The sequence below is a fragment of the Colobus angolensis genome, unplaced genomic scaffold (genome assembly GCF_000951035.1).
Source record: "Colobus angolensis palliatus isolate OR3802 unplaced genomic scaffold, Cang.pa_1.0 Scaffold311, whole genome shotgun sequence".
NCBI lineage: Eukaryota > Metazoa > Chordata > Mammalia > Primates > Cercopithecidae > Colobus > Colobus angolensis.
The window spans coordinates 268198-279991 of record NW_012116389.1 but is presented as its reverse complement, the minus strand read 5'-3'; the positions used below and the strand labels follow the sequence as shown (position 1 = coordinate 279991).

General features: G+C 43.8%; 2 pseudogenes; both read left to right on the top strand.

The window, feature by feature from the left end:
• Positions 1 to 508: 508 nt before the first annotated feature.
• Positions 509 to 1783, top strand: LOC105518122 (annotated as a pseudogene).
• Positions 1784 to 8216: 6433 nt separating this feature from the next.
• Positions 8217 to 11426, top strand: LOC105518121 (annotated as a pseudogene).
• The last annotated feature ends 368 nt before the right edge of the window (positions 11427 to 11794 follow it).

The following is an 11794-nucleotide window of genomic DNA, read 5'->3' as shown; positions in this document are numbered from 1 at the left end:
TCACTCTAGATAGGGATGCTCCATCCCAATGGATGCAGCTCTCTGTCCTGAAGTGCCTGGGGGAGAAACATAAGTCACCAGTTTGGGACTCCCTCCAGATAAACCCACAACCCAGATGAGAAGAGGCCAGATAAACAAGGCTACCCTGTGCTCGGCCTCCTCTCTGGGCAAGGTGGCCTAGGGTCAGAGGGCAAAACATGCACCTGTCCCCAGGGCTAGTCTGTTTTGTTTTTGTTTTTGTTTTTTAATCATTTAGACAATGGCTTATCAAGAATCTGACTCCCTTTAATTAGACTGAGCTATGGACCAGGGCCAGGAATTCAACTCTCAGCCCCACCCTACCACCACAGTGTGACTCACCTGGCCACAGTGCCTTTTCCTCTTGCCTACCTTCCCCACGGCCTCTCTCATAGGAGATAGCAAGTCTGCCTATCGGCCTTCCTCAGAGGGCTGCAATCAGGCATATGACAAAAATAACAGCAACACCCCCTTTCTCTGCAGAATCACCATGGCAGCTAGGACCCTGTACTCATGTTCTGAAAATGTGAGGGCTTTCAAGGTGTCCATTGCTGCTCAGTACAGCGGGGCTCAGGTCCACGTGCTCTCCGCACCACTTTGGCCAAACCAACAATACTCTTGAATTTCTCTGCAAATTTCTTGCCAGCAAGTTTCCCGCATTTGAGGGTGATGATGGATTCTGTGTGTTTGAGAGCAATGCCATTGCCTACATGAGGAGCTGCGGGGAAGTACTCCAGAGGCAGTAGCCCAAGTGGTGCAGTGAGTGAACTTTGCTGACAGCGATACAGTGCCAGTACCTGGGTGTTCCTCACCGTGGGCATCATGCAGCATAACAAAAAGGCCACCAAGAGTGCAAAGAAGGAGGTGAGGTGAATTCCGGGGCTGCTGCATGCTCACTTGAAGATGAGGACTTCTCTGGTGGGTGAACAAGTGCCACTGGCTGATATCACAGTTGTTGGCATATTGTTGTAGCTCTATAAGCAGGTCCTGGAAGCTTCTTTCCACCAGGCCTTCCCCAATGCCAACCGCTGGTTCCTCACCTGCATTAACCAACCCCAATTCCAGGTTGTTTGGAGGGAAGTGAATCTGTGTGAGAACATGGCCCAGTTTGATGTTTAAAAGTTTGCCGAGAGCCACCCTAAACAGGACACCACATGGAAAGGAAAGGGCTCACAGGAAGGGAAGCAGAAGCCCCAGGCTGAGCAGAAAGAGGAGAAAAGGCCAGCTGCCCCTGCTCCTAAGGAGGAGATGGATGAATGTGAGCAGGTGCTGGCTGCTGAGCCCAAGGCCAAGGACCCCTTTGCTCAACATCCAAGAGTACCTTTGTGTTGGATAAATTTCAGTGCAGGTACTCTAAGAAGGACACACTCTCTGGGGTGCTGCCATATTTTTGGGAGCAGTTCGATAAGGATGGGTGGTTCCTGTAGTTCTCAGAGTATCATTTCCTTGAAGAACTCACCCAGATCTTCATGAGTTGCAATCTCATCACTGGAATATTCCAGTGACTGGCCAAGCTGAGGAAGAATGTTTTTGTCAGTGTCTTCTTTGGAGCCAACAATAGAAGCTCTGAGTCTGGGTCTTCCAGGGCCAGAAGCTTCCCTTTTCACTGAGTCCAGATTGGCGGTGGGACTACAAGTCATATACATGAGGGAAACTGGATCCTGGCAGCAAGGAGACCCAGGCACTGGTTCAAGAGTATTTTTGCTGGGAGGGGGCCTTCAAGAGTGTGGGCCAAGCCTTCAGTCAGGGCAAGATCATCAAGTAAGCATCTCTTGCCATTGCCTAGCTGCCTGCACCTGCCCTTCAAGGAGATGGGGGTCATTAAATGACACCGAACACTGAAAAAAAACAACAGCAAGCATTAATTAGCATTTATAAATACCTACTATGTACCATATTCTTCACATATACGATTTTTATCCGCCAACAACTCTGTGAGGTAGTGATTATTCTCATTGTCCAGATAAGAAAACTAAGGCTCAAGGAATTAGACAACTTGCCTTAGGTCAGCAGCTGGTAAGAAGTAAGACTTCAATTGGAAGCCAGGTAATATCTGGCTGTAAAACTGTGCTAGTTGCACTATGCCATGGTGCATTCACTGTTGCTCTCACCTTCATCACAGGGAAGAGCAGTGGCCTGTTGGAAGAATGATTACACTTTTTCCTTTCTTTTCTTTTTTTTACCCATTCACTGCACCACCTCTCTCAGTGGACTTTTAATGTTGGAATCTGGGGATTCAGACCCAATATATTAGTCTGTTTTCACACAGCTATAAAGAAATACCCATGACTGGGTAATTTATAAAGGAAAGAGATTTAATTGACTCACAGTTCCACATGGCTAGGGAGACCTCAGAAAACTTACAGTCGTGGCAGAAGGTGAAGGGGAAGCAAGTACCTTCTTTACAAGGCAGCAGGAGAGAAAAGAATGAAGGAGGAACTTCCAAACACTCATAAAAGCACCAGATCCCCTAAGAACTCACTCACTATCAAGAGAACAGCATGGGGGATACCACCCCCATGATCCAATCACCTCCCTCCCTTGACATGTGGGAATTACAATTTGAGATGAGATTTGGGTGGACACATAGAGCCAAACCATACCATCCAAATTTGGGGAGTCATGCCCATCAGTCCCTCATTAATTTCACTGTGAGTTTGGGAGACCATGTGACTATTTTTCAGGTGATCCTCCCATTCTTTTAAGAAGCACAGATTGTACAGAATAATCCGTACATCAAATCCTTGTGACATAAAATTTACCTATATAGCAAACCTGTGCATGTATCCTCAAATCTAAAATAAAAGTTAAAAAATAATAAGAAATAAAATTCATAGTCATCATCATATCATGAATTAAAATTTACCAAGTATGCTTAAATCCATGAAGTCATAATGATTTTTAGTGAGACATTGGGAAAATGTACACTTTGGATAATAATATTAAGGAATCTCCAGTTTATACACAAAGATTAAGAAAGAAGACTAAGGAACCTAAGAGTAATAACAGTAATTGAGATGTTTCTAAAAGAGTCCTTATATTTCAGAGATATATACAGTCAATACTCATTATTTATGACTCTGTATTTGCAAATGTACCTACTTGCTAAAATTTATTTGTCACCTCACAATCAATATTCCTAGTTTTTTCATGTCATTTGTGGACATGCGCAGAACAGCAAAATACTTGAGTTGCCCAATGTGCGTGTTCCCAGCCCAGAATGAACAAGGGAAGAGCTCTGCCTTCTTTCTTTAGCTCACATCAGTGTAAACAAGTGTCCTTTTTGTGGTGTATTTAATGCCATATGTTTCCATCTTTGTGCTTTTTGTTGGTAATTTTGCTGTTTAAAACAGCCCCTGGCCAGGGCCTGTGATCCCAGCACTTTGGGAGGCCGAGGATCACCTGAAGTCAGGAGTTCAAGACGAATCTGGCCAACTTGACGAAACCCCGTCTCTACTAAAAATACAAAAAAAATTAGCTAGGTATGGTGGTAGGCATCTGTGATCCCAGTACTCAGAAGGCCGAGGCAGGAGAATTACTTGAACCCAGGAGAAAGAGTTTGCAGTGAGCCGAGATTGTACCATTGCACTTCAGCCTGGGCAACAGAGCGAGACTTCATCTAAAGGAAAAAAAAAAAAAAAATAAAAAAAAAAAAACCCCCAAGCATAGGGTTGAAGTGCTGTCTCCTGTTCCTAAGAGCAAGGAGGCTGTGATGTGCCTTCTGTGTATTAGAGAGGCTTTTTTCAGGTATGAGTTATAGGCCTGTTGGCTGTGAGTTCATTGTTGACGAATCAACAATATCTACTAAATAAGGTGTCTTTAAACAAAAACACACATAAAGCAAGGTAACGTATTGATTGATTAGTGAAAATGTGACCAGAGGCTCACAAGAATCTAATCCTGTATTTCCCCTAATTCAGTGTATGCAGTGACTTTATAAAGCATAACTACCCCCAAATAACAAGAATAGACTTGGCTAAAATAGTTATAAGATATACGGCGAGGAGTGGCAGAGGGGAATACTATGTAAAGTGAATAAAATATTTTTGCTGGCCTGGATCTGGCCCTCAGAACCCGAATTTTTTGTCTCTGGTCTACTTCATTCTCCTTAACTACTACTTTACAGCTCAGAATCTCTTCAAATTTTTTTCAATCATTTCCCTATTGATAGACATTTAGATTCTTTCCAGGTTTTCACTATTATGATCAGTGCTGAGTGCACATCTGCACATGAGCAAAAGTTTCTCTTGAGAAGACATGGAGAAGTGTAATTGCTGAATCACAGGGTACGCACATTTTACATTTTAATAGACACTGCCAACTTGCCTTCAAAGTGGCTGTGCCAATTAAATACTCCCACCAGCAGTGTGTGCGAGTCTGGATTTTGCACTCTCTTGCCAACACTTAATTCCACAAATATTTTTGGAATCTGAATCCTCTGTGTGAGAGACACTAATGAGGTTCTGGGGGTGGAGAGGAGGCAAAACAGGATATAAGCTACATGAGACATGGCATGGCAGACCCAAAGACAAGATACTCAGACGCTCCAGAGATTTCCCGAAGACTCACAGAACAGTATGGTGGAAATAAAAAGCAAGCAATAAACTTTCAAGTTTTATCCAGTGGCCCACTTACCTCAAACAATAAGCCATAAAAATTAACTAACTCACTTTAGACTGCTAAGTGTACTAAGATATGACTGTTAGGTTTAGCTGAAGACTGCGATAAAGGCAAATCCCTTTAATTTTCAAAATAAGTCACATTTTTCCTTATTACACATGGATATGTATTTGCCTGTGTATTTCCAAAACAAGGTTTACAACATGCATGCCATTTAACTAAGCAATTCTTTTCTGTATATACCCTAGATAAATTATTTGAAAAATTTGTAAAAGCTTAAGTGCAACGATGTTCATTCATAGCATTGTTTAATAGCCTCAAAAATATGAACTGCCCACCAATCCAAAAAGAGGGAATTAAATAGTTAAGTGTATCAAATAAGTATAAATAGTTAATTCAATAAAGTGTTAAATAAGTTGAACTATTACAACCATCATGAAATGATTTATTCATTGTCATGGAAAGACATTTAGAAAGTAGTATTGTTTTAAAAAAGAACTATTAATGTGTATGCAATTTTTTTATTCACTCACCAAATACATACTGAGCACTCATAATGTGTCAGGCACTGTACTGGGCTCAGGGGACAAAATCATAACACCTGCAGGCAAAGTTCTGCCTTCAGGGAGGTAATCTGTATTTTTTTCTTTTTGCTTGCTTTGTGGACTACATAGACAGGCTTCTCCAGCTGGGATATGAGCAAATTACTTTTTTTAAAATTAAGCTCTTTGTGATTTCACAAGTGCTGATGGAGTGCTTCTAATTCTTACACCATGTATGACTGTAAGCTCCATTTGGTTAAAGTGTCTCCTTTCTAACATCATAGTACTTAGACTAGTGGGAAGAGGGTTTATTTCATTCACAGAACCAGCAGAGCAGACTTCCCTCTCCCAGGACCATTCTCTGAGGGAAGACATCTAGAAGAGTGAAAATACCATGGCTGAGGGGTCAAACAGTCCAGGCTCAGAGCCTTCCTCGGCACCTGACTTAACATCATCCAGCTGCGGTATGGCCACCTATAAAATGAGCACTATAGATTTCATGTCAAATGAAGTCACAACCATACAGTGCTAAGACAATGACTGGCATACAACTAGAAGCTCTCTAGATACTAGTTTTTCTCTCATCTTCTGCTTTTCTTTCCAAAGGTTGGCCTCTTCTACAGAAATCACTCATATGAATAGAAGTAAGATGCAGGACTTCACTTGGGATATTTGTTTTCTATTTGTCTCATAACATTGAAAAAAAGAGTGGTCTGGCTTACACACAGATTCTTTGAATTTGTTTACCAATATTGTCTGATAGTTAGCAAATGATCAGATTCTTCACAATTAGACATCAGCACATGCATACAGACATGTGTCTGTCTTTATCTAATTCCAAAACACAGGACCTTCTTCCCTGCTTCTGATTTCTCTCCATTGTATGCCACTAGAGTGTGTGGGAAAAGTGGAATGGGAGTGTACAGAGGAGGACCTGAAAGGGATCCACAGTCACATGAATCAGGACTGACCAATCAGAGTGTAATGGTAAATACTGAGTGTCAACTTGATTGGACTGAAGGATGCAAAGTATCGATCCTGGGTGTGCCTGTGAGGGTGTTGCCAAAGAAGATTAACATTTGAGTAAGTGGGCTGGGAGAGGCAGACCCAACCTTAATCTGGGTGGGCACCATCTAATCAGCTCCCAGCTTGGCTAGAATATAAAGCAGGCAGAAAAACATGAAAAGACAAGACTGGGCTAGTCCCCCAGCCTACATCGTTTTCCCCTGCTGGATGCTTCCTGCCCTTGAACATCAGACTGCAAGTTCTTCAGTTTTAGGATTCGACCTGGCTCTCCTTGCTCTTCAGCTTGCAGATGGCCTATTGTGGGACCTTGAGATCATGAGAGTTAACACTCAATAAACTCATACATATATATGTGTGTGTGTGTGTGTGTGTGTGTGTGTATCCTATTAGTTCTGTCCCTCTAGAAAACCCTGCCTGGTACACAGAGTATTCCATCTACCTGGCCTCGGTGATGGGCTTAGAGGTGTGCAAGTCAGTCCAGTGGTTTGCGATTTTAAAATATCCTAGGACAAAAACAAGTTCTCTTTCTGCTAGGGTAGTTTAGTTTGAAGACTATAAGCCTGGAACTGCTGAGATCCACTGTGTTGACAGAGTCTGCCTGAGAAGAAAGCACAACCAAGTGATGGGAAGACCTGATCATCCTAGTGATATTGCTTGAGTCCTCTGTGTCCAGTCCTACCTGAAGCCAAAGCTATGCCTGGATTCCAATTATATGTACTTTGCGCTCACTCGCTCGCTCTCTCCCTGTCTCTCTCTCTCTCTCTGTTTCTCCCTCTCTCTCTCTCAGTTGAGCCCCTGCTCCACTACAGAGGAAGATCCTGAAATAAGGATTGATAGGCAAAGAGTTTATTTGAGAAATAATACTGGAAAACACCAGTGAGGTAATGAGAAAGTGAGGGCAAGAGAAGGCAGCCAGTAAAGGGTGCATCATTGAGCAAGTAACTGCTGAAGGGCAACGTGGGGCAGGCGCAGTGGCTCACGCCTGTAACCCCAGCACTTTGGGAGCCTGAGGCAGATGATTATTTGAGGCCAGGAGTTCGAGACCAGCCTGGCCAACATGTTGAAACCCTGTCTCTTCTAAAAATACAAAGATTAGCTGGTCATGGTGGCAGGGACCTGTAATCCCAGCTACTTGGGAGGCTGAGGCAGGGGAATTGCTTGAACCCAGCAGGCGGAGGTTGCAGTGAGCTGAGATAGCACCACTGTGCTTCAGCCTGGGTGACAGATCGAGACTCTGTCTCTAAATCAATAAATATGAATTAATTAATTAGTAAAAGGCAACTTGGGTTCAGGCCCTCTCGGGAATTCTGGGAGACCTTGTGGAGGACACATTTCAGAGCCATGCCATCCAAGAGGGAAAGGAGCTGGGGTATTCATCCCCCTCTCCTACCTATCCGTATGTCAGACTCTTCCCAGGGCTCATTGGTACCCTTCATTTCTGGGCCCACTGTAAGAATGGACAAAGCAGACTCCTCAGGCAGAGTTGCAGGGGCTGGCAGTCAGCAGCCAAACTGGTGTGCACAGCATCAAGGAGAAATGGATGGGATATGCTTGCTTTGTATTGTTTGGGGTTGTTTTGTAGGACATGGAAGGCTAAACTAGGCTTTCTGCCATTTTCAAAGGAAAAGCATCCTGATTAATATTAATATATGTAAAACTTCCACTCAATTAGAGGTCATCCTATTTAACCCTAGAATGTTTCTGGGATAAAATATCCCTGGATTGCTTCCTAAATCTACTCCCATCCCAGACACGACACCATCGTGGTACAGGAAAAACCTCCACCAATATCTTTTGCGCCCTGCACCCACACTGGTCACAGACAGCTTGATCATCAGTGAGACCCCCTAGACTGGTAGAAGCAGCCAACCCTGAAGCTTTCCAGAGTCAGTGGGTACTCCAGGAAACCAGCATCACCTTTATAGCTCCCTGCTCCATTTAATGTCCTGTGACCCAGTCACTGCTCTAAGCTAGGGTAACCACCTACAGTAACCACAGTGGGCTACCAGCATGCTCCGAAGGCTCTTGGTAGCTGCCCACAGCTCATATCTTCAACATGCCGCAGAAGAGGCAGAAACCTCCCGCCAAGGGAGCCAGGGAAACATTGGCCCCCTATCCTCCTATGGCAAAAGTCTGCGGGGCAGGGATCAGGAATCCAAGCTGTAGCCATAACAATTATCTCTCTCCCACCAGAGAAGGATGCCTGGGACAGAGGGAGGAAGTGCAGTACATGTGTCATCTCCTATAAGTTTGCCGCAAGGTGATAAATATCTTTTGTTTCTATTGTGAATGAGATCTTTCTTTTCCATTATTTTTTCTAAGTGGTTACTGTTGGAAATAGGAAAGCTATTGATTTTTGTACATTTATTGTGTAACTTGCTGCCTTACTGAACTCTCATTATTTCTAATAGTTTTTCAGGTCAATTCTCCCAAAGGGAAAAAAAAAAGGTTTAGGTAATGTGACAAAACTCATAAAAACACATGAAATCAGCCACCAGCATTCAATTTGTTCTAAGATGTGTATAAAATCAAGGTAGATATAAAATTCCACCTATGCTACATGCAAGCCATCTGTTCCCACCCACCCCACTGTCCTCCACTGAAAGGCTACTCCCCTGTGTTGGGAGGAAAGTCTTTGAGATCCAAATACAGCAAAGTCCTTAGATGGAGTCAAATGGCCAAACTTCCCCCGATCCTGGACTGTCAGGACCGGAGTGGGTTCCCAAGCTGTGAAAAGCACAGGACAGAGGCTACCTCTCTAAAACCTGATCCTAGCATGCTATCCATCACTCCAGCCCCCTGCAGGCGTTCAGTCACCCACTCTACCAGCAGTCTTCAAGCCTAACTGAGCACCTACTGTGTGCCAGGTTTGGGAATGCAAGAATACAAAAGGTCTAGTCCCTTCTTCAGACAACTTTCGAACATAGAACCTTCCCACAGATGTACCAAATTTTGTTTTACCAGAATAGGGCTAGACAGTCTTCGATATACCCTTTGTCATTGACTTCTCTTTGTGGGAGGTGGCAACACAGTCAACACTCTACCCAGTCACCCTCCAATTCCTTTTACAGTTGCTGTGCGTTGCTCTCCTGGCCTCTGTGTGATCTTGTTTCTGCCGCCGCACCTGCAACTCCCGTTAGAGGACTGCCCTCAGGCGGCTAGAGCTAGTCTGCCCACACCTGCAGAGATTGGAAATGCCTGGGAGCCAACATCCCCCCAAGGCAGCCCTGGGGCAGTCAGTGATTGACAGATGCAGGCCTGTCAGACTCAGAGATGTAACTCACACTTCAGAGCTCCCCTGAAGGATCAGGAGGAAGCTACCCCTGCAGGACTTCACTCTATCTCTCCCCCTGCCCTGCCTCGACTCCCTGACCAATCTCCCAGGGAGCACTTCCTCAACGCATCACTTTCTCATAAGTCTTCCTCTCAGGAAGACACAGAGCAAACATCTGACCTCCATTGCCATAGTTTCCCATCTGTCAGGTCAGCATAATCAGAAAGTCTCATGAGAAAAAGATTAGAGTTCTATTATGAATTAAATTGTGTTCCCCAAAAATGTATATGTTAAAGCCCTAATCCCTCAATGTGATTATATTTTGAGACAGAGCCCATAAGGAAGTAATTAAGGCCAGGTGGGGTCACAAGGAAGGGACCCCGATCCAATAAGATTAGTGTCCTTATAAGAAAAGACACCAGCAGCTCACATGCTGGCCTGTGTTTTCTCTCTCTCTCTCTCTCTCTTCATGTACAAAGAAGAGGCCATGTGAGGAAGGACACAGCAAGATGGTGTCCACCTACAAGCCAAGAGAAAAGGCCACAGGATGAAACCTACCTTGCCAGTACCTTGATCATGGGCTTTCAGCCTCCATAGTTGTGAGAAATAAATGTCTGTTGTTTAAGCCATCCACTCAATGAATTTTATATGGCAGCCCCAGCTAATACAGATTCCTTCACCTGCTCTATGGCTTGGATCCTGTAACAGCCTCCTCAGTTTTATTCAAGTCACCAAGATCTTGTTCAACGAAACAAAATTCCTGTGGCTCTGAGGACAAGTCTGCCCCACCCTATGGAAGATAAAAAAAAATTTGAAGCCATAGACCAGATGTTGGCAAACTTTTCCTGTAAAGGGCCAGGTGGTAAATATCTTAGGCTTTGCAGGGCACATGGTCTCTGTGGTAACTACTCAATTCTGCATTGTAGTGCAAAAGCAGTCACAGACCTGATGAATGAGTGTGGCTGGGTTCCAATAAAACTTTATTTAGAAAAGCAGACCTCTGAGGCTGTGTGTGTTTAGCTGTGAACATGGGTCTCTGTTCTACAGGATGGGGTTTGCTAAAGTTGTCAAAGAACAAGGCCTGCTTTAAGAGAAACCAAGTGAAATTCAGAAAATGATAGGAGGGTAAAACCGATGATTATACTTGGAAATGCTTGGTGATACTGTATCAAAATAAGTACAACACACCCAAATACAGGATGATAGTTTGGTGACAAACATAGATATCATTTGTCAGATTGCTTATGCCTGTATAGAAGGGGATATGATAGTCTGCACAGCTTAAGCATATGAACTGCCAAAATATGGTGTGAAGGTTGGCCTGACACATTATACTACAGCATATTGTACTGGCTTGCTGCTGGCCCGCAGGCTTCTCAGTAAGTCTGGCATGGACAAGACTTATGAAGGCCAAGTTGAGGTGACCAGAGATGAATACAACATGGAAAACATTGATGGTCAGCTGGGTGTTTTTACCTGCTATTTGAAGGCAGGCCTCGCCAGAACCACCACTGGTAATAAAGTTTTGGGGGCCCTGTAGGGGGCTGTGAATGGAGGCCTCTCCATCTCTCATAGTACACAATAACAGATTCCCCGGTTATGATTCTGAAAGCAAGGCATTTAATGCAGAAGTACATGGGAAGCACATCATGGGTCAGAATGTTGCAGATTACATGCATTACCTAATGGAAGAAACTGAAGATCTTACAAGAAACAATTTTCTCAATACATAAAGAACAGCATAACTCCATACATGATGGAGGAGATGTGTAACAAAGCCCATGTTGCTATATGAGAGAATCAGGCTGTGAGAAGAATCCCAAGAAAGAAGCTAAAGAGAAAAGGTAGAGTCATTCCAAAACATCGCTTGCCCAGATAAGAAACACTGGGTAGCTCAAAAGAAGGCAAGTTTCGTCAGAGCTCAAGAACAGGCTGCTGAGAGCTAAACCGAACAATTTTCTATGAGAATTTTTCAGATAAAGACAATAAATTTATTGACTAAGCTGCTAAAAAAGGAAAAGAAGGAAAGAAAAGCAGACTTCTCTAGGCATTTGTTTCCTGACCCCTACTACAAACTCTTTGACCTGGAAGGGAGTTAAGCAAACCTCAAATCCACCCCAGATTGTGAAGACAAGGACAAGTGCAGATGGTGGATGGGACTCCCCAAGGTCTCCCAGGGAGTTCATGGCAGTCAGACTAGAAATGGATACCCCTACTCCTCGTTTCTCTTCTGTTGTTCAGAACTAAAGCTTAAGCGGGTGGCGCTGAATCGTAAAGGCTTCTACGAATGTTGGTAATAGAGGGTGAAATGGTG